At 43.3% G+C, this 23,010-nt stretch overlaps 1 protein-coding gene across 3 annotated transcripts in view; it reads right to left on the bottom strand.

Annotated features, from left to right (window-relative positions):
* PRICKLE2 (prickle planar cell polarity protein 2) overlaps positions 1–23,010 on the bottom strand; it is a 313,308-nt gene that overhangs the window by 229,331 nt on the left and 60,967 nt on the right. The window lies entirely within an intron of this gene.

Genomic DNA, 23,010 nt, shown 5'->3' with positions numbered 1-23,010 from the left:
CACCACCACCAACTAACGGAAACCGAGGCGGTGTCTCTACCAGGCTCTGCCCCAAGCACTCGGTTTGAATTATCTGCATCATCCTCCCAACAATTCTGTGTGGTCGGTACTATTATCGTCCCCATTTTACAGATGAGAAGAAGCACAGATATCAAACTACAAGAGCTAAAGTCCACGCCGTTGAGAATGAAGACCGCGATGAGGGTGGTGTGTACGAGTGTGTACGTGCGTTTAATGCAGTTGTCTGGCATCCCCCAAACTTCCTGAATCAGACCCCAGCGATGGAGTTGAAGCATCTGTCTTTTGAAGAAGCCGCAGGGATGACTCAGCACAGTGAAAATGCAGACCTTCTCTGCCTGTTGGAGAGCCACAGAACCACGGCATTCTGTTTGCCTAAGTCTCCAATAACAAAAAGTTACATGCAAAGTACAATTAATTGCTGACAAACTGCAAATAATTATTCCTTGTTTTTGTTTTGCCTTCATCAAGGTCTTAAGCATTGAAATTCAGCCAACTGTTTCTCGAGTTCTTCTTTTAGCTGTGTGGTGAGAGGGGGTTGGGGAGGACAGAGACAGAACCACAGGGAAGAAAGAAGAAACACTCGAAGAATTGTTCCAGAACCTCTCTTAGAAACTCAGATCACAAGTGGAGCTTGCAGAATACTCAAGGGTAAACCTGCAAGGTTAATACTGTTTCTCAAATTTAGAAGTCTTACTCCAGACTGTTTCAGATCAATGGCTTTCTAGGTTTTACGAGTCTCTGAGAAAGGCAACTCTGTCAGCTGCTCTGGCAATGAACTCCCACTGTTGGAAAGCTTGGTCTGAAAGTTCCTCTTCATATCTAACTTAAACCCCAAGAGCTGTTATTTAAACTCATTTCCTGTTCAACTGTGAGTGGGTATTCAAAAGAGTTGGCCTCGATCTTTTCTGAAGAATGCTTCACGTGGAATGAAAGACTTTTCTGTGTTGGTTAAAAACACAGAAACTCAGCAAAAAAAAAAAAAAAAAAAAAAAGAAGAAGAAGAAAAGGACAAAAAAATTACTCTCCACTTTCATTCCCAAGAGTTGTCTTTCTGAGAAATATAAATTGATTTATCACATACATATGTTAGCATCTGGAGGAAAATGAAGAACTATAATTATGATTAGAATTGTTGAATTTTGGAGCTGGAAGGAAAAGAATAGTTAAAAAAGAAAAAAACACATATATTTTAACCATCTCCCACAATTTAATTAGGTTTTCTCATTTCAGACTCCCAATCATCCTGCAGGAAGGAATCAACATGCCCTTCTGCATATAGAAGAGAAAACCAGAGATGGGAAGGTTTTTAATACACAGTCACCTTGCCCTACCATGCAAGTGATGAAACTCAAATTCCAAGGCAGATCTAGTGGGTATTTAGAACCACAGTTCTCCACCAGGGGCAATTTGACTCCTTAGGGACATTAGGAAAAGGAATGCCTGGAGATATTTTTGGTTTGTTTCATTGAGAAGAGGGATGGGGGTGCAACTGGAAACTAGAGGGTCATCTAGAAGCTAGAGATGCTACTGAACATCTTACAACGCACAGGACAGGCTCCACAATAAAGAACCAAAATGTCAACGGGGCAAAGGCTGGAAACCTCTGCCTTGGAGAAATCTCCTGTGAAATCCTTCATTCCTGACAGACTGAAAAGTGGAAGCACAAAGATTTAGGTACAGAAAGATGTTTATACTTCTCAGCCTAATAACTCGTTTGATTCTCATCTTGAGCTACCTAGGGTGAGTTTACCTTCCCACAAAAGAAAAAAATCTGATTCATTTTGTTTGACATTTCATAGATCTAGTGAAAGTTCTTTTCAAAAGTATTCAAAGAATTAAGTATGATTCATTTCCTTCCAAGGGCAGAGTGAAACCTTGCTTTGAACGTGCTCAACTACTGCTGTCTAGTTCTTCTTAAAGGAACAGGCTAGACTCAATTGTGAAAACGTCAAGCGTTGCTACCTGGGAAATTCTTCATGTGGCGCCGTGAAGAGCCAGAGGTCCAGAACCAGATGGTCTGCAACTGAATCCCAGCTCCACCATTTATTTATTGTGTAACCTTGGGCAAGTTACTTAACACTCCTTGTGCCTCATTTTCCTAATCTGAAAAATGGGGATAATAAAAGTTCAGACTTCATAGCGTTTATTGTGAGGATTAAAGTGTAATAAAGGAGAAAGAAATCTGACTCCGTATTAGATCTGTTCCTTTGGCTCTAACCCTGTGCTCTGTCATGCTGGTTCTGCACCTTTTGTAAAAGAATGTTGCCTGTAGCCTGAAATAGACAGGAGAGTCCATCCTTAAGGCTCTGACCTTTAAGGGTAGAACACTTTTCCATTCATATAGAGATTAAAGGTTGCAGAACAGAGAAGAATATTTGTCTTGCTAGAGGTTTACAGGAACATAACAACCTGACCCATCTGGACAGCTGCAAGAAGAAAGGATTCTGACACCAAGAAGTTTATAACAACCAACCTCACCATCTCCCCTTTTAAGTATAAAAGGAGCCTGAATTCTGACTTGGGGAAGATGGTTCTCCAGGACATTAGTTAATCATCTTCTCAGTCTGCTGGCTTTCTGAATAAAGTCATTATTCCTTGCCCCAACTCCTCATCTCCCGATTTACTGGCGTGTCGTGTGGCGAGCAGAACAAGTCTGGACTCAAGAACAAAAGGAGTAAAGCATTGAGCACAATGCCTGGTTTTGAGTATTTGTTATTGTCATCATTATCATGATTACTGATACTATTCTTATTTCCTTGGTGGAAGGGAAGGATGGCAGGAAGATCTGGATTTAAGAAAGCTTTTTATGAATAAAGAAAACTTTTTAAAAGATTGTTCCCAAGTTGTTCCCAAATTCAACTTTAGGCATTATAATTTCTTACACTTAAGAAGCAAAAAATCCTCAGCTGGATCACGGATAAAAACAGGCCCTTTATACCTGCTCCGGGGGCTAAACGTGCCAAGAGATGTCTAAATAGATCAACAGTCAAATTTCCTGAGCACTTACTGTACGCCACGCACTAGGCTATGCGTCACAATACAATGCCTCAGTTACTGTTTGTAACGCCATGAAGAGGGACTTTTTTTTAATATCTTCCTCTTACCAAAGGGGAGAGCAAAATTTACCAAGGTTAAAGCCCACGCCCAAGGGCACTCAGCCAGTTTACAGCAGCAGAAAGACTGCAAGTGCCTGCAGGTGCATTTGACTCCAGTCTGACTGTTTAACTGGTGAGTTACATCGCCTCTGCCTGTCTTTTATCCTGGGAACAAAAAGCACAGTGTGACTTGAGGATGCACAATGGTGAATCAGTGTCCCTCTGATGGACTTGAACAACATACACTGTTCTCGCAATTTTTTTTTTTTGATGGCCACATTTTCTATCTAGGCTGTCCACTAAGTGCTATAGCTTGAAGAAGCCTAAATAAAGCACATGCATCCGAGGACACCTGCTGAGACGCCTTCTGGAGAGCATTTGGTCTGCCTGAGCCCTGGAGAACAAAGCAGGAGTTGTATAAGCCACATCCATCTTGGAGGCTCCAGAATAACACCGCTTATACAAAGGGTAGCCTCCTGGGAGATGGAGGAGGCTGCCTGAATGGGAGTCATTAGTCCAGGGCCGAGAGAGATGGCTCGGATCACTGGCACCCTCCCTCCCAAGTCTAGGTGTGTCCACCAGTGGGGAAGTCTGCTCACTCAGAGTAGCCCACACCACCACCTCTTTTCAGCTCTCCATGCAGCACCTCTGTGGGTAAGCATCTGACGTTCAAAGTCAAGGTTGGCGGAACTTGGCAGCCCTGGTCATGAGTCCTAGAAAGATGCTCTTAAAAAGCATAACTGGCCTGGAGCACCTTCACAAGCTGGAACTGGTGTGTCTTCCAGCCACTGCTGCGTACACAGGTCACATAGCATCTGGGAGTTCTGTGGGGTTCTAGGAAACTCACAAATTCTAAGTACAATTTCCAAAGCACATAGGTGATGCCAGGCTCAGATGCCAAGACCGAAAAACTATGGAAAGAACAGGATGTTTCTGTTTCCAGATGGCACATAAAACAATGGAATGGGGTTTGAAGGAGACATTCCCTGGCACACAAACTTTTCTGTCTTTTCAGCACAACGCAAGATGAGGGCTCGAGAGGCCCGAAACACTGTTAAATGGGTTATTGCTCCCTCTATTTTATCCTATATCCTTATTATTTATTATGTTGAAATAACTTCTCTTACTATATGCTCAGTGCGTAAAACTCAAAAAGAAAACACCCAAAGATTCATATAACCTAAAAATCAGCCATAATTCCACCATCAGGATCACCTTTAAGATTTTAGTTTATATTTATTTCTAGTAATTTTTCCAGGAACATGTTAAAGCAAAACAAGTTTAAATGACATCTTCTGTAATGTAGGTTTTCCCCACTTAAGAACATATCATAGATTCTTATTCTTTTCAATACATTGCTATACATAAAGTTTCTTTGGGTATTTAAAAACAATTCTATGATAGGCACAGATTAGGACACTGAAACCAAGTAGTAGGGCAATCTGGCCAAGCAGCCACAGATAAGACTTAAATAAATGGGCGTGGCTGTGTTTGCACAAAACTTTACAAGTACTGAAATGTCAATTTCACATAACTTTCATGTGTCACAAAATACCATCCTTGTTTGTATTTTTTCCAGCCATTAACAAATGTAAAAGCCATTCATAGCTTACAGATCTTACAAAAACAGGCGGGGGGGGGGGGGCAGATTTTGCCCTTAGATCAGTGGTTCTGACCCCTGACCAAGAATACTGCTGTATTTTTTTTTTCTGAAATGCATCTTTCCTTGTAATCCTTTTATTTTTCTATTCTTAAACTACAGGAACAAACTGACCAATGCCAGTGACACTTTCATGTCTTAGTGGAATGACAACAAAAAACTGGAGAGGTTTTTAAAAATTAGCCAAATATTGGGACCAACACTTGAAAAAATACAGGGTAAGGAGACACATAATTATACAAGCTAATGTTGGCTGAACATTCACCATATGCCAGGCATCCAGCTAAGGCTTGGAGATTTAATCCTCGTATTAGTAAGGTTAAGAGCGGTCAAGCCACAATAACAAATGATCCCAGGAGCTCATTGCTTGTGATCACAAAGGTTTAGTACTGCTTCGTGCTGCATGGCCACTGTCTGTGGCTCCGCCCCATGGTTTCCATTCCTGAATTCAGGCTGATGGAGACTCTTCTATCAAGAACACTGCCACTCTTAAGACAAAGGGAAAGGAAAACGTGGCAATCCATGCCAGCAAGCGACACACGTCCTCATACTCAAAATCCAGTAGCCAAAGTACCTTAGTCATGCCTGAGATCAACAGGACAGACGTATAAAGTCTTCTGAGGGTGAGGGAGGCAAATATTTGTGAAAATAACAGAGTCTACAACAGCAACTTGTATCCTCAAAGCAATCCCTTGAGACATAAATTATTTTCCCCACATTATAGATGTAGAAACTGAGACCCAAAGAGTTGAGTCACACAGCTCATACACAGAGCTGGCATGTGCCCCCAGATGGTCTAAATTCAGAATTTATACTCCAATCCTAGACTCTCTCACTTTCTGCAAGCACCAGACAGATGGACTAACCTAAACATCACCTACCAACAGCTATTTATCCAGGTATCCATTCAGTTGGCCAAAATGATGGGACTGCGATCCCAATATGCCAGACATCGTGACAAAGGTTACCTAAGCCACGCCTACCAGACACTGAGAAATACGCTAATGAGATAGGCTCCCTCCTACAGGTAACGGTATTTAACTAAACTGAACAAAAAAGACTTAGAAGACCATCATTTCATAAACAAAATCAATGAGATAAAACTCAAAACGCATGTGGAATTATTTTGTATTGAAATTAAAATGCCCTAACTTCTTGTACAATGAAAGAGCGTTGGCATATCCAAAGAAATACACAACAAATTCACAATTTAATGTGATGGCATCTTTGTGAGCTCTGCATGAAACAAGTATTAGGCAAAAGGAGGAGGAGGAACAAACAGACCCCTCTGGGGAGATCCCACAGACCCTCGCCTGGGTGGTACATGCCTCTGCCCATCACGACAAAAGGTGCCTGATGGTTCGTTATCAGGACCAACACCCCAAACCGTATGGACATCTAATGATCTCACTGGCTCATACAGAAGATATCTCATTGTTTCTGCATGTTTTTAGTTTCAGACATGGTATTTAGTTACCTTTAAAGGAGGAGGCACTCACATCTGTAGCCCTTTGAACTCTACCATTGCTGTGGTTGACTTACAATCATTCAGGAATGGGCTGTCCCATTTTTGCATTATCCAAAAGGTTGAATTTTTCTTTCAACCACAGAGCTAACGTAAGTAAGGGAGGCAGGTCAGGTGGGGTGAGCAGCAAACCACACAGCAAATACCTCACCTGAAAGGAACATCAGTTACTGAGTTACAGCCAGCCTTGCCACGTTATGAGCCCGAAGCGAAACCGCCAATTTGTCAACATTGGCAAATGATCCCATTCTTAAAGAAAACCCACAGAGGCCAACAAACACTTCACAGGCCTACTGCAGCCTATGGCCACCATCTTGCACCACTGACCTGAGTTACTTGAGGCTTGGGATGTTTTGTGAATTTCGGCGATTCTGGTAGCAAAAGGATAGAAAGAACGTGCATGAGAATTAAGAGCACGAACCTTTGAGTCTGCTAGATCTCGATGCTACACCTACCAGCTATGTGACTTTCCATGAACGCTCAGCCTTTCTAGACTTCTGTCAAGTGGGTGTAAAAATCCCTACCTCGTAGGGGAGCCGTGATGGCTAGGGGTGGCAAAGCAGGGCAAGCAATGTACGATGGCCAATTTTCTCAATGAACTTATTTTCACCTCTAACTATTTGTGGAGTTATCGAGCCCTCTTCCTCCATCTCAAGAAAGATCCTCCCGAGGTGACTCTGCTTGATGAGGTACCAAGCACAGCTTATGGAAGACCCACCTATGCCAAGACAAGCACGCTCACTCCAGGGATACCAGCAGAGCAAGAACTGGTTCCCTTTTGTAGAAAGTTCAGAAGATCTCCACAAAAATCAATGGAATTAAGGGACCTCGGAGATCACTTTTCTTTGTTCTTTTGTTTTGGTTTCTTCCAGTTTTACTGAGATATAATTGACATACAGCCCTGTGTAAGGCTAAGGGGTACAGAATAATGTCGTGAGGTACGTACGTCATGAAATGATGGCTACGGTAAGTTCAGTGAACATCCATCATCTCACATAGATACAAAATTAAAGAAATAGAAAAAAAATGTTTTCCTTGCGATGAGAACTCTTAGGACTTACTGTCTTAACAGCTTTCACATGTGACATACAACAGTGTTAATTATATTTCTCACGTTGTACGTTACATCCCTAGTACTTACAACCGGAAGTTTGCACTTTTTGGACTGCCTTCATCCAGTCCTCCCTGCTACTGTCCCACCCAACCCCCGCCTCTGGCAACCACAAAGCTAATCACTGGAGATCACTTTGCAAACCCCTAACATGGATGAGAAAACTGACCGAGGTACAGCAGCTGAGGGTCATCTAAGGTTCCAGCAAGGCCGACAGGCCAGATGCACGTTCACAACTTCCCTCTGTACTACCCGGTACCACCTCGGTGACATGTACGATCTTCACTGAGAACTAAAATCATGGACCCACCTCTCAGCCTCAAAACCGCACTTGTCCCACGGCTCCAAGACAACCACCTGACATCAAGGTGTGATGCAATGAACTCTCTGAGGAACCTCTCTCTCCTTTCCTTCCTTCCTTCCTTTCTCCATCCCTCCTTCAATTCCTTCCTCATTCCCATCCATTCCTTCCTTATTTTAAAAGAGAAAAGTCACTCTGTGTAGCTCTTGCATCTTTAACATCCATTGTTTGCAGGTTTCCTTGGCACAGTCATGGCACCTCTAGCACCATTTCATGCAACTTTTTCCCAGGTATCATGACTCTACAGAGTTCATGAGACCATGAAATAATGACCGAAGGAGGAAGGTGATTTCTCCATCCTTCTCCTCCTGGCAAGCAGGTGCATACTGTGGGAAGCAGAGGGGGGTTCACTAGTCCTCATCGGTAGAAACTCACACTCCGCTGACAGCCCTGAGAAAGTAGCTCTCAACGTTGTCAGCAACTGATGTATATGTAAAACTAAAAATACCTCTAAGATAGACACAGCTACGAGTCGGTACTGATACATAATTGGCAAGTAATGTTAATTGGTGAAATAAATAGTGAACAGAGCAGAATTAAACAGGCTAAGTATACCCAGAATTTCTTTGTTTGTAACGGTAAAGAAAACTCCACTACTCAGACACAATAATCATTAACATTTCAGTATCTATCCTTTCTTTTTTCCTACAGGTTATGCATTATTTTTTAAAATAATGAGAAACAAACTAAATACACAGTTTTTACTTATCAATATATCCTAAGCATTTTCTCAAATCATAAACATCACTTTTAATGGAAACTCTACTTCGACACATTACTATTCCAGTCCCATTTGCTAGAATGTTCTGTAACTCTACCGCCAAATATTTATTTCCAATTTGCAATTATGAAAGAAAAAATTGTTATAAATATCCAAGTGATACACTTCCTTCTTCTTCCTTAAAAAAATCATCATTTCCTTTGTAAAAATCCTGGAAATGTCATTATTGAATCAAAGGGCATGAATATTTTTCAGGCTCTTCATACAATCTTGCCAGGAGTTTTGAACCAGTGTGTATTCCCAATAGTAATATAAAAAAGTGCCTATCACCCAGCACCCTTTAACAGTAGTATCACTGACAACTCAAAAAAGAAAAAAAAAGTCTGTTAATTTAATAGGTAAAGTGCTATCTCATTTTTGTTTTAACTTGCACTGCTTTGATTGCTGATGAACTGAGCTTTTAAAATCGCCATGTGCCACGTACACTCAGGTTCTCTGCACTTCCTGTTCTTTGCTCATCTAGAAGGAGATTTGAAAGCATACAGCCATCATTTGTTAAAAAAGAGAACAGGGTCTTCCCTTGCCATTTAATCTTTTTTTTTTTTCCTTTACCGTATCTTCTTACCGCTGACCTAACGCTAACAAGTGAACATTAATACCAGAGAATCCATTCCCACCTACAAAAGAGAGACCTGCCTTTTCCTCCCTGGTGAGAACACAATTACTGCTGGACGGCTCGTCCTCCGTGCTGCCCTTCCTCTCACCCCTCAGCAGCCAGAGTCCACAGATGCTGGTGGGACAAGAAAGCTATAAGAGCTCCGAGGGGGGGAACTGAATTCCTACAAGAGGCACCACGAGGAACCACCTCCAATCACAGCTCTCAGTTAGAAAGAGGATTAGAGATCTGTCAAAACCTATTTCAGCATCCATCACTTCCCCTAATCTGCTTCTCAAGAGGCATGGAAACCGGCACCGGGAGACGCTGGCACACACCACGCTGCCATGCCCACTGAGCAAGACGCCTCGGGGAGCTTCTCGCAAAACATGACAGAAACTGAGCACAGAGGAGGTCGGTGGCGTGAGGAGGAAAGGACCACCCTGTGACAGAGCTGGGCATGAATCCGGAAACATTTCTCCTTGGGGGAAATTAACTAGGCACAGAGCAAGTACTTGGGCTCTGCAAAGTCACAGAAATGTGGCTTCCAGAGCCAACAGAATGAAGAACCCAACGTTCAACATACAAGATAACAGACCTGGCAGAGAATTTGTAAATTCCATCTAGCAAGATCCCTCAAAATAAACATCTTCTCTGGGAATGATACACAAGAAAGGAACTGAACTGCTTTGTTCCAGATGGTCAGGATGAACTGTGTAAGCGCTGTTCACGACTGAATCGAAGCTAATTTGCCTTGAAGGGTCCATTCTTCCCTGGAGTAAACCTCGACATGGACTTTCCTCCACTTTGGTGTTAATGTTATTAACAAAAGGCTATTTATTCTATTTGATTTTTTTTACTCATAAACCCATTATCAGAAAACACTGACTGAGCTTCCCCTACCTTGCAGGCACCGTGTCATAAGGAGATAGGTTAGTACCACATCAGGGCTACTGATCTCCCGCGCTGCTTCACCTGCCAGTGTGGTGGGTGTTTAGCTGGGACGGAAATGAAACCAAATCTCCTTTGTATCTTCTGCACTTGCATACTTAGAGCGCTGACCAAACACCAGCCTTTAGGGGAAGTTATCAAATGCAGTGATCAAGCAAACTGGCACAAGGCAGACGGGACTGGATTTAACTCCCAGCTCTGTGCTGACTGGCTGTAACACAACGGGCAAGATACTTATCCACTCTTCAGGCAAGTACATAATTAGCAAATGAGTGCAAATCAGACTGTCTGTATAGCATCTGCGACGTGGGATTGAATAAATTATTATTATATTTTCTCAACTTTAAATAAAAACTTACTGTCCATCAGCAGATGAATGGTATAAAAAAGAATGAAATAGTGCCATTTGCAGCAACATGGATGGACCTAGAGTTGATCATACTAAGAGAAGCAAGTCAGAGAAAGACAAATATCGTATGATATCACTTATACATGGAATCTAAAAAATAGTACAAATGAACTTATTTACAAAACAGAAAGACTCACAGACATAGAAAATAAACTTCCCAAAGGGGGAAAGGGGGAGGGATAAATAAGGAGTATGGGATTAAGAGATACACACACCATATAGAAAGTAGATAAACAACAAGGATTTACTACACAGCACAGAGAATTATATTCAATATCTTGTAACAACCTATAATGGAAAAGAATTAGAAAAAATATGGTTGTACATACAAGTATATGTATAACCAAGTCACTCACCACTTGGCTGTACACCTGAAACTAACACAGTATTATAAATCAATGATACTTCAATTAAAAAACAAATACTTATTTCAGACCCAAGCCGCCGCTTTGAAGATTCAATTGAGAAAATAAAAACTCGGAAAATGTTCATCAAGGTACATGGCAAAGAGTAAGTGCTCAATAATTGAGGCTATTATTTTTAATTAATGAAAAGCTTCAGAATTTAAAAAGAACTCTATATAGTACTAAAAACCTCAGCTCAAGTCCTGAATTCACTGTCACGCACTCTGTGTGACTTAACTTTATTTCAATTGTCATTTGAGAATCTGTCATTTGTTCAGCAAATGTTTAGGATCTCACACAGGTGCTTTAAAACTATGGTATCAGTTGTTTAAAACAATGTCAAAAACACATTTCAAATGACATCAGAAGGAAAACAAAGAATTGGTAAGGAAACCTCCCATGTGCTGAGATGGCTGCAGCCAAAGTAACCAGCTCCCAATGAGAAGGGGAGTGACACCCATTCTTCCTTTGTATCAAACCCAGTCTTGGAGAACTACCGTCACGATGGCTCCATGACTTTTAAGGCCAGCCCTACAGAAACATTATCATGGTGGTTTCTTACCCCAAGAACCTAACCATTCCTGTAAGCCCGAAAACTCTCTTTAGAGGGCAGGTTATGTAAATTCTTCCTTCCAGTTATTGCCCAATTGTGCTCTAAAACGGTTGCAGTGAACAGTTAATGCGTAAGCAGTCTAAATTTCAATTTTTTTAATCATCCCCAAGACCGTAAGAGGGAAATACTGAGACATCACCATTTTAGAGATGAAAAAAACGGAAGCACAGGTAAGTCATGTAACTTACCTTGTTCATACAAGCAGGAAGCGCTTAACAATATAAAGCAGTACCAGGCTCCCTCCATGTGTGAATGCCTCAGAGCGTGAGTATTTGTGTTGTTTAGGTAGTGGAGAGAGAACAGTGCAAGTTTCTGTGACCAACAGGAAGCAGTGAATACATGGATTCTTCATGTACAAGTAAACATATGCCACACAGGCCACAGAAGCTTCTAGACCAGTGGTTCTCAACCTTTGCTACATATTAAATCTGTGGACATCTTTTGAAAAATCCCCACACTGACATCTGTTATAGCTAAATCTCTAGAGGGAGGTGGGAATCAGGCATCAGTATTTCTTGAAACTCCCTGCGTGACTCCGGTGTACAGCCAAGTTTCAGAAACACTGAGCGTGAAGATATTTACGAATGCATCCCCTATTAAACTTGGAACAACCTGAACATTTAATATCCCCCTTAATATGTGGGCTACTATGGAGGTATTTAAAATGGGAACTGGTAATACTGGAAGCATGCAGAAATTCTTAAAATGTAACAACAAGTCAAACGGGCAAGTTTGAATTTTGACTCCAGTGGGCCATGAAAAGCACAACATTGTCTTTTCCATGGGTCCTCCTGCATGACCCTGGAGTTCCAAGCTCAAAATTCTCCAGTCTCCTGTCAATTCTGAGCAGGACCCTGGGGGACCTTCCAGTGTCAGACCCCTCCCCACATCCTTTGCTGCGTCTCTTCTCTGAAGCACCCAGATAACGGTATATTTCCTGAGTTTTTTAGATGCTTAAAATCACCGCCAAAGGGAAGAAATTAACTACTTGATGACTGAGAGTGTGTGGCCCCCAGATCTTCCGGCACCTAGGGGTTGATAGTGTTGACCGCCCTGTTACCTCCAAGTCACCAATCAGAGAATCCTGCAGAAACTGATCACACATTCTGCGACCCTGCTCCCTTACCTGGCCTTTCAGTATGCTCTGCTGAAACCCTTGGGGGAATTTGGGGTTTCCTTGGGCATAAGCCACCCCGTCCTCCTTACTCGGCCCTTGTAATAAACCCTTCACTGCTCCAAACTCATGTTTCAGTTTGGCCTCATGGTGCAGCAGGCACCTGAACTTGCCTTTGGTAACAATTCTCCAAGTCAGTGATAATGCTTTCCCCAAATTCTTTTGGTGTTCTTTTCAGAAAGTGAGGTATTTACGAAATTGTCCTATCGAACAATTATTCTAAGTGGGTAAAAATATGCATGCACGTGACCAGACAGGAAAACAAAGTGGGAAAATACATGCTGCCTTGGCATGTGACCACAAAACGTAACATCTGAGAAGAGCACTAAAGTGAATGTGTTTATTAAACTTTAGTCAAGCTCATTAGGCAAATGCCTCAGTAATAATTGTTGGAAGCAAACATCATCAATGGAAGCTAAAATTGAGAGGCAAAATATGATGACAAACAGGTTATTTGCATCATCTCGAAGTGTCTCCCCGTTAAGACACGCATTAATTCCAAAGGGAAAATTAGTGACTTTACAGTAGAGAAACCTGGCAGACAGAGCCTTAAACAAGTCTGAATCAAAATTAGCATCATCAATACTACGGCATGTTGATATCACGGACCTCCTAATAGGATGCCCTGAGAATACAGCATCACTTCATTGGTCTTCTTGTCCAAAAGGTGTACCTCAACCTAACCACGCAAAAATATCAGATAAACCCAAATTGAAGGACACGCAAACGACCAGTTCTATTGAAATGTGTCAGAGTCACAAAAGATATGACAGAGAATTATCACAGATTGGGGCAGGAGACTATAACAAGACATGATAACTAAATGCAACGTGAGGTTCTGGAGAGGACCCAGGACCAGGAAACAAGGACATTAGTGGGAAAACTGATGAATTCTGAGTAAGGTCTGTGGTTGAGTTAATAATATTGTGTCAATGTTAATTTTCTGGTTGTGATGGCTGTACAATGATTTTGTAAGATGTTAGCCTTAAGGGAAGCTGGGAGAAGGGTAAACAGGGGCTCTCTGTACTAGCCTGCAACTTTCTATAATTTTAGATTATTTCAAAAGAAAAGGCTTTCCAAGATGAGTGAAGTTATTTAAAAATAAATATTAACACAAGTGTTAACACCCCCCACCATTGGACCCTCACATGTATATACTTTGGAAATTAAAGAATGGAGTTAAGAAAGATTACCCTTTCTGGGTAGAAGAGGTGAGCTGAGCCTTGAACGTGGGCAGTTTAATTCTTACATCCGCAACTGATGGGCATATAGAGAAATGTAAGCCTTTAATAACTGAGGATGAATTGTTGGGGAAGAAATTACGGAGCAGTCAAAACATCCCCTTTGGGATGGAAGCAAATGTTCAAGCTTTGGCCCCAATACAATATAGCTTTGTGATTTTTTTTTTATTGAAGAGAAAGAAAAATACCATATGATATCACTTATATGTGGAATCTAAAAAAAAAAGACACAAATGAACTTATTTACAAACTAGCTTTGTGAGCTTGAGTCCATCACTTACTATCTGTAAAAATGGAGGCTAGCAAACTTTATTGCACATGATTCTTGGGAGGATAAAGTGAAGAGACGTGCCTGAAAGCATGAGATAAATAGCAAAGCCCTGTTGTAAAGTGGTTATTAAAATCACCGGGGGTAACAGTACTATCTCCCTAGCCAAGATAATTCTGCTGTTTTCACTCCCAAACCACAACCACAGCATCTTAGCATCTAATGGTCCTCATCCCATATGGAAGCAAATCTGTCTTGCCTTCTGCCCGAACTTGGAGCCTGGGGCCACAGTCTTCCTGTGTGGTCAGTATCAAGTACCATCTGTCCCGAGTTAATACAACCCCTCCTTAGTTTTAGCAACGAACACGGGCTGCACTGGAGAAAGCATAAACAGATCCAGTGTGAAGGAAGACTCTGCCATTCTGTGTTTTACTCTGGAGGATGGCACTCACCTCCTCGCTGTTTACCCATCTAAATTGTGTGATAAAATGTCTTTTGAACACTTTTACAAGCAATTAGATGCAATCAAGTTCTCTTCTTGCTTAATTCCCCTCAGCAAAAAAACCAGTAAGAAGCTGGGCTTCGTTTCAAATCTTTCTTCCTGCTGCACATATATTATTGCCTGAAGTCACTCTACCCTCTCCCTCCATAAAAAGCCAAAAACAATTGCTATGCTCATTATCTCTGGTGGAGGTCATTTTCCTCATTGCTCATCAGCGTGATCCTATGAGACAGACAGGAAGCTGTTTGTCAGCTGGGTTACAGCCTCCTCGAGATCCAGTTCCACTCTGGAAATAGTACATAGATTTTCTTCTGGGGAACCACCCTCCCCTGCTCACAGTTTTATGAGGCTCCAGTAGGCTGGGCAGCTCCCATCCCAGTGTAATAAACATGCCAGTACTGGCCAATCAGCAAGGTCCCTCCTGGCCAGAGAGTTCAGGGATGGGCATGCGCCCGCCTCAGTATAAGGAAAGTCAATGTCGTGACTCTCACAGGAAAGACTGGAAAAGGAGAGCTCCCTTTCCCTGGGGTACTGTGTTAACAGGAGGCATGCCTGGGGTTGCCTGGAGCTCTCCTGTCACCACAAAAGGAGGGTCTATCTGGACAAGAAGGAAAGTAGAGAGGAAGACAGACAGACAGACACACTCCCGCTGCAACTATCACACCACCAGTATCCAAGTGTGAAACCAGTGCTCTCCCCGACCCACTGATTAATCACTTACATGAGCCAATATTCGTTTTTGCATCGCTTGCTTTAAGTTCGGTTTCTGTCCATCGCAACCCAGAGTGATGTGATCTTGACAAAGCAGAGAAATAAACACTCAGCACTCCCCTATGTGAACTGAGAAGCTGCCGGCATGGGTCCACAGTTTTTCGGGGGACAGAGATGGTCGCCCAGGATCAGCCACAAGAATCTCACCCACCTCCCCTTGCCATCCTGGAAGGGATCATCTACAGACCAACTTGCAGTTGTAAAGAGGCACCTGCAACAAGGGAATGGAGATCTTCCGCGTAGAGCCGGCCCACAGCACACACAGCCCCCAGACAATCAGTCCAGCCTCGTCTGCCGACTCCTGTTGCCCGTGTCTCTGACATTCCAGGCACACAGACCATCTTTCTCTTCCCTAATTCACACGAAAGCACTTGTGCTCCTCTGAGACCCAGCCCAGAGACTGCTTTACTCAAACATCATGAAAAGATCCTTGAAAACAGTCCTTTAAAAACCTATCTTCCCCCACCCATCCCGCTCCCTTACACATTGTTGGTTCCCTTCCATCTTTCTTTTCCATACTTCCTAGAAGTTCCTCAGGAAACACTCTTCCCCTGGCCCTAGCCCCAGCCCCAGCCCCCGTCTGTTCATTTTCTCCTTCCTTAACCCACCCCCCCACCCCACTTTTTCTCAGTTCAGCCTCACAAAGGCCTAAATTAGTCTCCTAGAGAAATAATGCAAACCATCCTGTCTTCAGACCGCAGACCTCAGATGGGGCAGGGAGGGTGGAAGGTAGAGATGGAAACCAGGTCGACAAAGCCAGAACTTGCATTGTAGAGGGAGGGAGGCTGGAAACATTTGTGCATCAATATAAGTCACATGGTCACCTGTCCCTACTGGCACAGTATGGCCTCACTGTGGGAACCCACGCTTTGGGCCACCGACTCTGCCTGGAGAAGTCATGGAAAAGAGGAGGTCTCTGGGCTGGGTCTCAGAGGAGCACAAGTGCTTTCGTGTGAATTAGGGAAGAGAAAGATGGTCTGTGTGCCTGGAATGTCAGAGACACGGGCAACAGGAGTAAAGCAAGGAAAGAATGGATGCTTCTGTGAAGTCACCTTCAGTTCTCAAAAGGTGTTTCTTTGATGACAACACCTCTCTTAAACACACTGGTTTCTGGATCCAGGCTCACACACGGTCTCACACAGAATTGTACACAACCTGTTTTAGGTCCCTTTCCCTTTAGAGTGCAATTTCACAAAGATCAGGGAGCATTTCTTGAAAGAGTAAAACATAGCTCTTAGTGCTCAGCACAGAGTATCTCCATACATATCATCTTTACAGCCAGGATTTAATCTGCTCCTCGATACAATACTGTGAGGAGGATGTTACAGATGAGGGGGAAAGGGCCGTTCCCTCAAGGAACGTAAGGACTTGGAAAAGGCCAAGGAGCCAGTGGGTAGCAGAGACGACCTGGAACAAAGAACAAACCTGACGCCATATTGAATTTATTCCTTTAGCTCTAACGTTTGTGCTCAGTCATGCTGGTTCTGCACCTTTTGTAAAAGAATGTTGCCTACAGCCTGAAATACACAGGATAGTCCATTCTCAAGGCTCTGACCTTTAACGGCATAACACTTCTCCATTCATACAGAGATTAAAAAGTTGCAGAACACAGAAGAACATTTGTCTTGCTGGAGGTTTACAGGAACATTGTGACCTGACCCACTTGGACAGCTGCGCAACAACAAAGGATTCTGACAACAAGAAGTTTGCGACAACCAACCTCACCCCCCTTCCCTTTTTAGTATAAAAAGCAGCCTGAATTCTGACTTGGGGAAGATGGCTCTCCAGGACATTAGTTTGCCATCTTCTCGGTCTGCCCACTTAACAAATAACGTCACTATTCCTTTTTCCAGCACCTCGTCCTTTGATTTATAGACCTGTGATGCAGTGAGCAGTACGAGTTTGGACTGAGCAACGTATCAACAGTTCTATATCAACTTTCCAGTAAACGGGCGACCTTCTACAAATAATCTAGAACCCAGACAGGACCAAATACCAACACGCAGACCACAGCTGGGCCTCCATCCAAGACTTTCTCAGGCACCATATTCGGGCAATCTTTCAGAGGTTAATCAGGTACATGGTTAACTGTTTTCCTTTTCTTTGTTTCAGAATAGAACCTTGTACCAATTTTCAAGCTGAGGATATAGCCCCTTCCTTTGATCCTTCCTTCAGGCAGCAAGATTGCAGGCATATTAAGGGTTCAAACCAACAGTAGCCCCAAAGCCCAACATAATTCCTGGCACAAAGTACATGTTCAGTGAAGACCGGATCATTCCAATGTGGACCTAAGTTCCAGTGTGTTCTGTAGAAGTCTCCACTCTTCCAAGAGTTTTCCCCAGAAATACCTGCCTAGATTGCCTTTCTCCTCATTCCCATGTGCCATGGCAAAAACTGATGCAGGAGAAAAGAGCCACAAGCTTCCCTGGTGGGAAATTGCAAGATGGACCCAAAGTGAATGGTGACACTAGCAGGATGTGACCCAGAGCTCACCCTGGGATTGGCTGTCACTTTCAGGGGGTTTCTGGTCAACTCTTAATAGAACTCAGAGCTGCAGCTGATCACCACTGGTATGTCTTCCTTCAAAACACACACTCGGACTGAAGGCCAAGGGAGGGTGGCTGGGTTTCTGAGGGCCTCAGTCATGCGGGGACCATGGTCCCCCATGGTTCAGTTGGGTCCTTCACCACAGAAGCAGCAGCCAGTGGGCTGGCCTGCCTTTCTCAGACCACCATCCCGAGCCAGGCTACAGCCTGCCTGCCCACCCACCCACAATGTGCTGGGGCTGACACTTTACCTCTGCAGGGAACAGATCCAGGACCCTCAGGATTTCTGCCTCATCCTCCCTGCCCCCAACCCTAACACATGCCATAAGGACCAGGCACAGACAGGGGCAGCCCAACATACGAATGGTTAACCATGGCACACCTGTGAACCGTAGGCCAGAATTTGATTTCTACAGTGACAAGGATTTAAAAAATTAAAGTAACCAAAATATTTCAATTTCCCTTATGTGTCAGGGGGTCTCCAGAGAAAAACAGAACGAGTAGAGTATCTAAATATATTTATCTATGTAGAGAGAGATGTATTTTAAGGAATTGGCTCACACAATTGTGGGGGCTGGCAAGTCTGAAATTCAGAGGGCAGGCTGACAATTCAGATAAGAGTCAATATCTCATTTGAAAACTGTAGGGTAAGCCAGCAGCCAGGATGCTCAGGGTTTCCAGGTGGCAGACCGGAGGCAGACATTTTTCTTTCTTGGGGGACCTCAGCCTTTTCTCTTAAGGCCTTCAAATGGTTGGCTGAGGCCCAGGCACATTACAGAGGATAATGTGCTTTAGTTTAAGTCAACTGATTATAAACATCAATCACATCTGAAAAAATACCTTCAAGGCAACATCTAGACTAGTCTTTGGCCAAACAACTGGGCACCACAGCCTAGCCAAGTTGACACAACTAGATTAATCACCACATCTGAATTCAACATGAATAATTTAGTACCTTTCAGTCTTCTTTGGACCAAGGGGGAACTCTCCACTTTCTAAGTTTATTGAGGTATATCATAAAATTCACCCATTTCAAGTATACAAATCAATGATTTTTAGTAAGTTTATCAAGTTGTGTGACCATTACCATAATCCAGCTTTAGAAGACTTTCATCACCCCCCAAAAAGATCACTCATATATGGAGGTCCTTTTGAAAAACTGAGAACTCTAGCCAGAATAAACCAGGTTCCACATGTTGTTTATGCCCAGTATTCAAAACTGACCACTGTAAATATTCTTAATAACAACGTGCATAAATGTACACTTTGGGATAGAATTCCAAGGGTCATATATTTCTGTAAGTTTAGCTCCAAATCCAGGTTGAGGCCCCCAACCTAAATAATCCCCAGTCCAGCATGTCCATTCTCACTCTTCGACCATTGCAGCATCGAGACCCTGACGACCTAGAAAAACAGATGCCTCTCACTTATAAAACTGCATCCTCCTTCCAACACATCTATCTCCAAACCTGTCTACTGCGCAACCACCCTCCGTCCCCGGGTCAGAAGGGGACTTCTAAAATGCAAATCAGCCACCCTTCGAGCCTTTCCAAGGTTCCCCTCGTCACATCTGGTATCAAATCCAGGGGTTGGTCCTACGATTCTCAGTGATTCACACCAAGCCATCTCTGATAGGACTCCTGGCTCTCTCTCTGGCCGCTCTGCCTGGTGCATCTCACTTTATAAACCCAAACGGCTCATCCTCCCTGCTCGTCACAGGCTAACTCTACGGGAGCACCTGATGCTCCGTGGGGTTAGGTAGGTGCAGCTTCCCTCTTCCCCAGACACTCCGCCTATTTCTAACACTGAACTTCCCATGTCATATTATTACACCAAGCTTTGATCTCTCTCTACCCGACTGCATTACTCCCTGCAAGCAGCCAGCCAGCCAGCCAGCCAGCCAACTAAGCCAGGAAGCCAGCTTCAATGCTTGATCACAGCAAGTGTACTCTTTCAAGGTCTGATTGTCTGTGGCCACGTGATTTTCCTGAAATGTCCTTTGTGGTGAGGAGGGGATACCATCCTAGGAATTATCCTAAAGAAATAACCAGACAAATTCAAAAAGACACGTGCATCCAAATACCGTATGATGTCACCTATATGTGGAATCCAAAAATAAAAAAGATACATATTTTATTTTATTCTGAAACCAGAAATAGACTCACGGACACAGAAAACAAACTGTGGTTACCAGGGGGGAAAGGGGGTGGGGGAAGGATAGATTTTGAGTTTCGGATTAACAGATACACACACTACTATATATAAAATAGAGAAATAACAAGGATCTACTGTATAGCACAGGGAGCTGTATTCAATTTCTTATAATGAGCTGTAATGGAAAAGAATCTGAAAATATATATACGTATGTATATGTATAACTGAATTGCTTTGTTGTACACCTGAAACTAACATTGTAAACTGACTACATTTCAATAAAAAGAATTTAAAAAAAAGACATGTGCATCAAAACATCCACAGCTATAGTTTGGAAGAGTGAGAGACAGCATCACAGCCACCCGTTCCTATCACCCGGGAGGGAGCATCGGTGGGCACTCAGGAATAGGGATTTGGTGAAGTAAATCACGGTAATGCGTGATACACAGACTATTATGCTGTTACTAAAATGACTGCGGATACGTATGGCTATGGGGAGTTAGTATTTGCTATTTGTTGAGAAAGTGGCAAGTTATAATAATCTATTTATATAGAGGTCCATGCATTTGATATTTTGTATAAACAGACATACATATATATACACGCACAAATACACACACCCACACATGGTTTAGAGAGCAAAAATTTAACAGTGGTTAGCAGACTTATGAGTGGGTAGGTAGAATTATGAGTGATCGACAGGTATATTTTAAAATATCTTTTCCCTTATCCCTGTGTTCTGACTACTTACAATGAAGACGTGATGCTCGTGAGGAGAGAGGGTGCGCAGTGGTTAAGAGAAAGGGCCGGGTGCAAGCATAGACTCAGCTGATTCCTAACTGTGACTTTGGTGAATAGAATCTCTTCCATCATCAATCTCCCCGTCGGGAAAGGGGACTGCACTCCCAGATCACGCCTCACTCATAGCACTGTGGTGACATTTCTGTGAGGTGGGCTTTATCCCAACGCTGGCACACAGTCAGCCCTTGAGTAAATCTGTACCTTTCCAACAGAAGTAGACTTAAAGAAATAAACAAATATGCACGTTGTGTGCTTTTGGGAAATACAGCCAGAACCCATGTTCAAGGCACTGCTCTTCTGCATCTGATGTGTAAGGCAGCCCAGCTGGGTGGGGCAGATGGGGAGAACAGAGAGCCGCTTGTCAGGACACCTGCCTTCCTGCACGATTCCAAACAGCACTCAGGTTCTGTTCTGGAGGCTTCGGAGGCACTGCAGGTAAGTCTGTGCAGTGCCAAGCAGGTGACCCAGAAGCCATCACTGACCTAACTCTCTCCCGAGAGGATTTTATTTCTCATTAATGCGCCCTGGCAGCTGGATGCTCAGCAGGCCTAAGGCCCGTGCGCAGCTGTGGACCACAGGATGCTCATTCCTACCAGCTGGGGGAGGGATTCAGGGAGGGGGAAAAAGGCTGGAGCAAGGAGAGAACTGAGCATCCACTGTCAGTCTGAAACAGAGAGAAACCAACCAGGCACTTGAAGAACTGATGTCGTCCCTCTGCCCTGTGCCAGCAACAGAGGGGCAAGAAACTCGGTATAAAGGCCATCAGAGCATCTGTTTCTCATGCCAAAATAATGAAACCATATTCATCATTTCTAAGGGATTCATTCATTTATTTTGATTACCCAATCTACAGTAGGTTCCCTGCAATGATCTCTCTTATCTAAACCATAATTTTGCCATATATTTCCTCCACAGTAGTTATTAAAATAAGAAATTAATAATATACTTGTATATATTGTTATCAGTTTACTTCCTTAGTCCTATCTCCAATGACCCAGGGAAACCAGAAATAGAACTGCATCTATCCACTGACACTCACGACCCAGGAAGGGTGTTCCTCCTCCCTAAATGACCATGGAATTCAAGGCACCAAATTGTTCATTATAATCTTTCTAACTGTTCCCTTGACACGTCACTAACTGCTTGTAAAGCTGCTAACAGTCCAGCCATTTGTCTGCATCTTGCCAAAGGTGAAATGTGATTTCCTGTATCCAGGCATGAAAACCAAGCCCTCTGATGGCCTTTAATCCAGTCTGACTTGCCTGCATCAGTAGCTGTGCTCATCCTGTCTCCCTTCTTCCTGATGACACCAAGCTGGATCAAGGGGACAGCTGGGGGAGAGGCTTAACACTGAAACTCACAACACAAGGCTTTCAAAATCTCACGGCAGCCTTTCTAGCATGAGACTCATTCTAAAGCTTTATGTCACACCACATATTAGACTCTGCACAGGAACTCCCAAGTTGTACACTGAAATTCAGCAGATAGTCAAGGAGTGCCTAATACATGCCAGGCTCTAAGGGAAGGCAGTGGCCGCATGATCTCAGACAAGGCAGATAAGGACGCTGCCTTCATAGAGTCCACCTTCTAGGGAAGGGTACAGATAACAGGCAAGGAAGCAAATAAATGAACAAGAAAATTTCCAGGGGAGGCAAATGCAATGAAGGAAAGACAGCGAGAAGATAGAGCTGGGGGTGGGGGAGGAGACATTCAGGAGAGACCTGAAGGGTGACAAGGAGCTGCCACATGAAGGGCTGGGAGAAGGGCAGGCTGGGCTCGGGGGGCCAGCAAGTACAAAGGGTCTGAGGCGGGACCGAGGTAGATGTGTTCAAGAAACAGAGAGGCCAGTGTGGCAATTAAATGCAATTAGATGGGATATCAGAGAGCATTCCTAGCGTACACAAAGAAGTCAGGCTCTCCAGCGCATCCGAAAATAACAGAAAACAAGACCAATGATGGCAGGTGAGTTTAGTCTATGCGAAGCATCATGCAAAGAACTTCGTGTGCATGATTTCATTTGACTCATG

Source organism: Camelus dromedarius, chromosome 17 (assembly GCF_036321535.1).
Source record: "Camelus dromedarius isolate mCamDro1 chromosome 17, mCamDro1.pat, whole genome shotgun sequence".
NCBI lineage: Eukaryota > Metazoa > Chordata > Mammalia > Artiodactyla > Camelidae > Camelus > Camelus dromedarius.
This window is presented reverse-complemented; position numbering and strand designations above follow the sequence as displayed.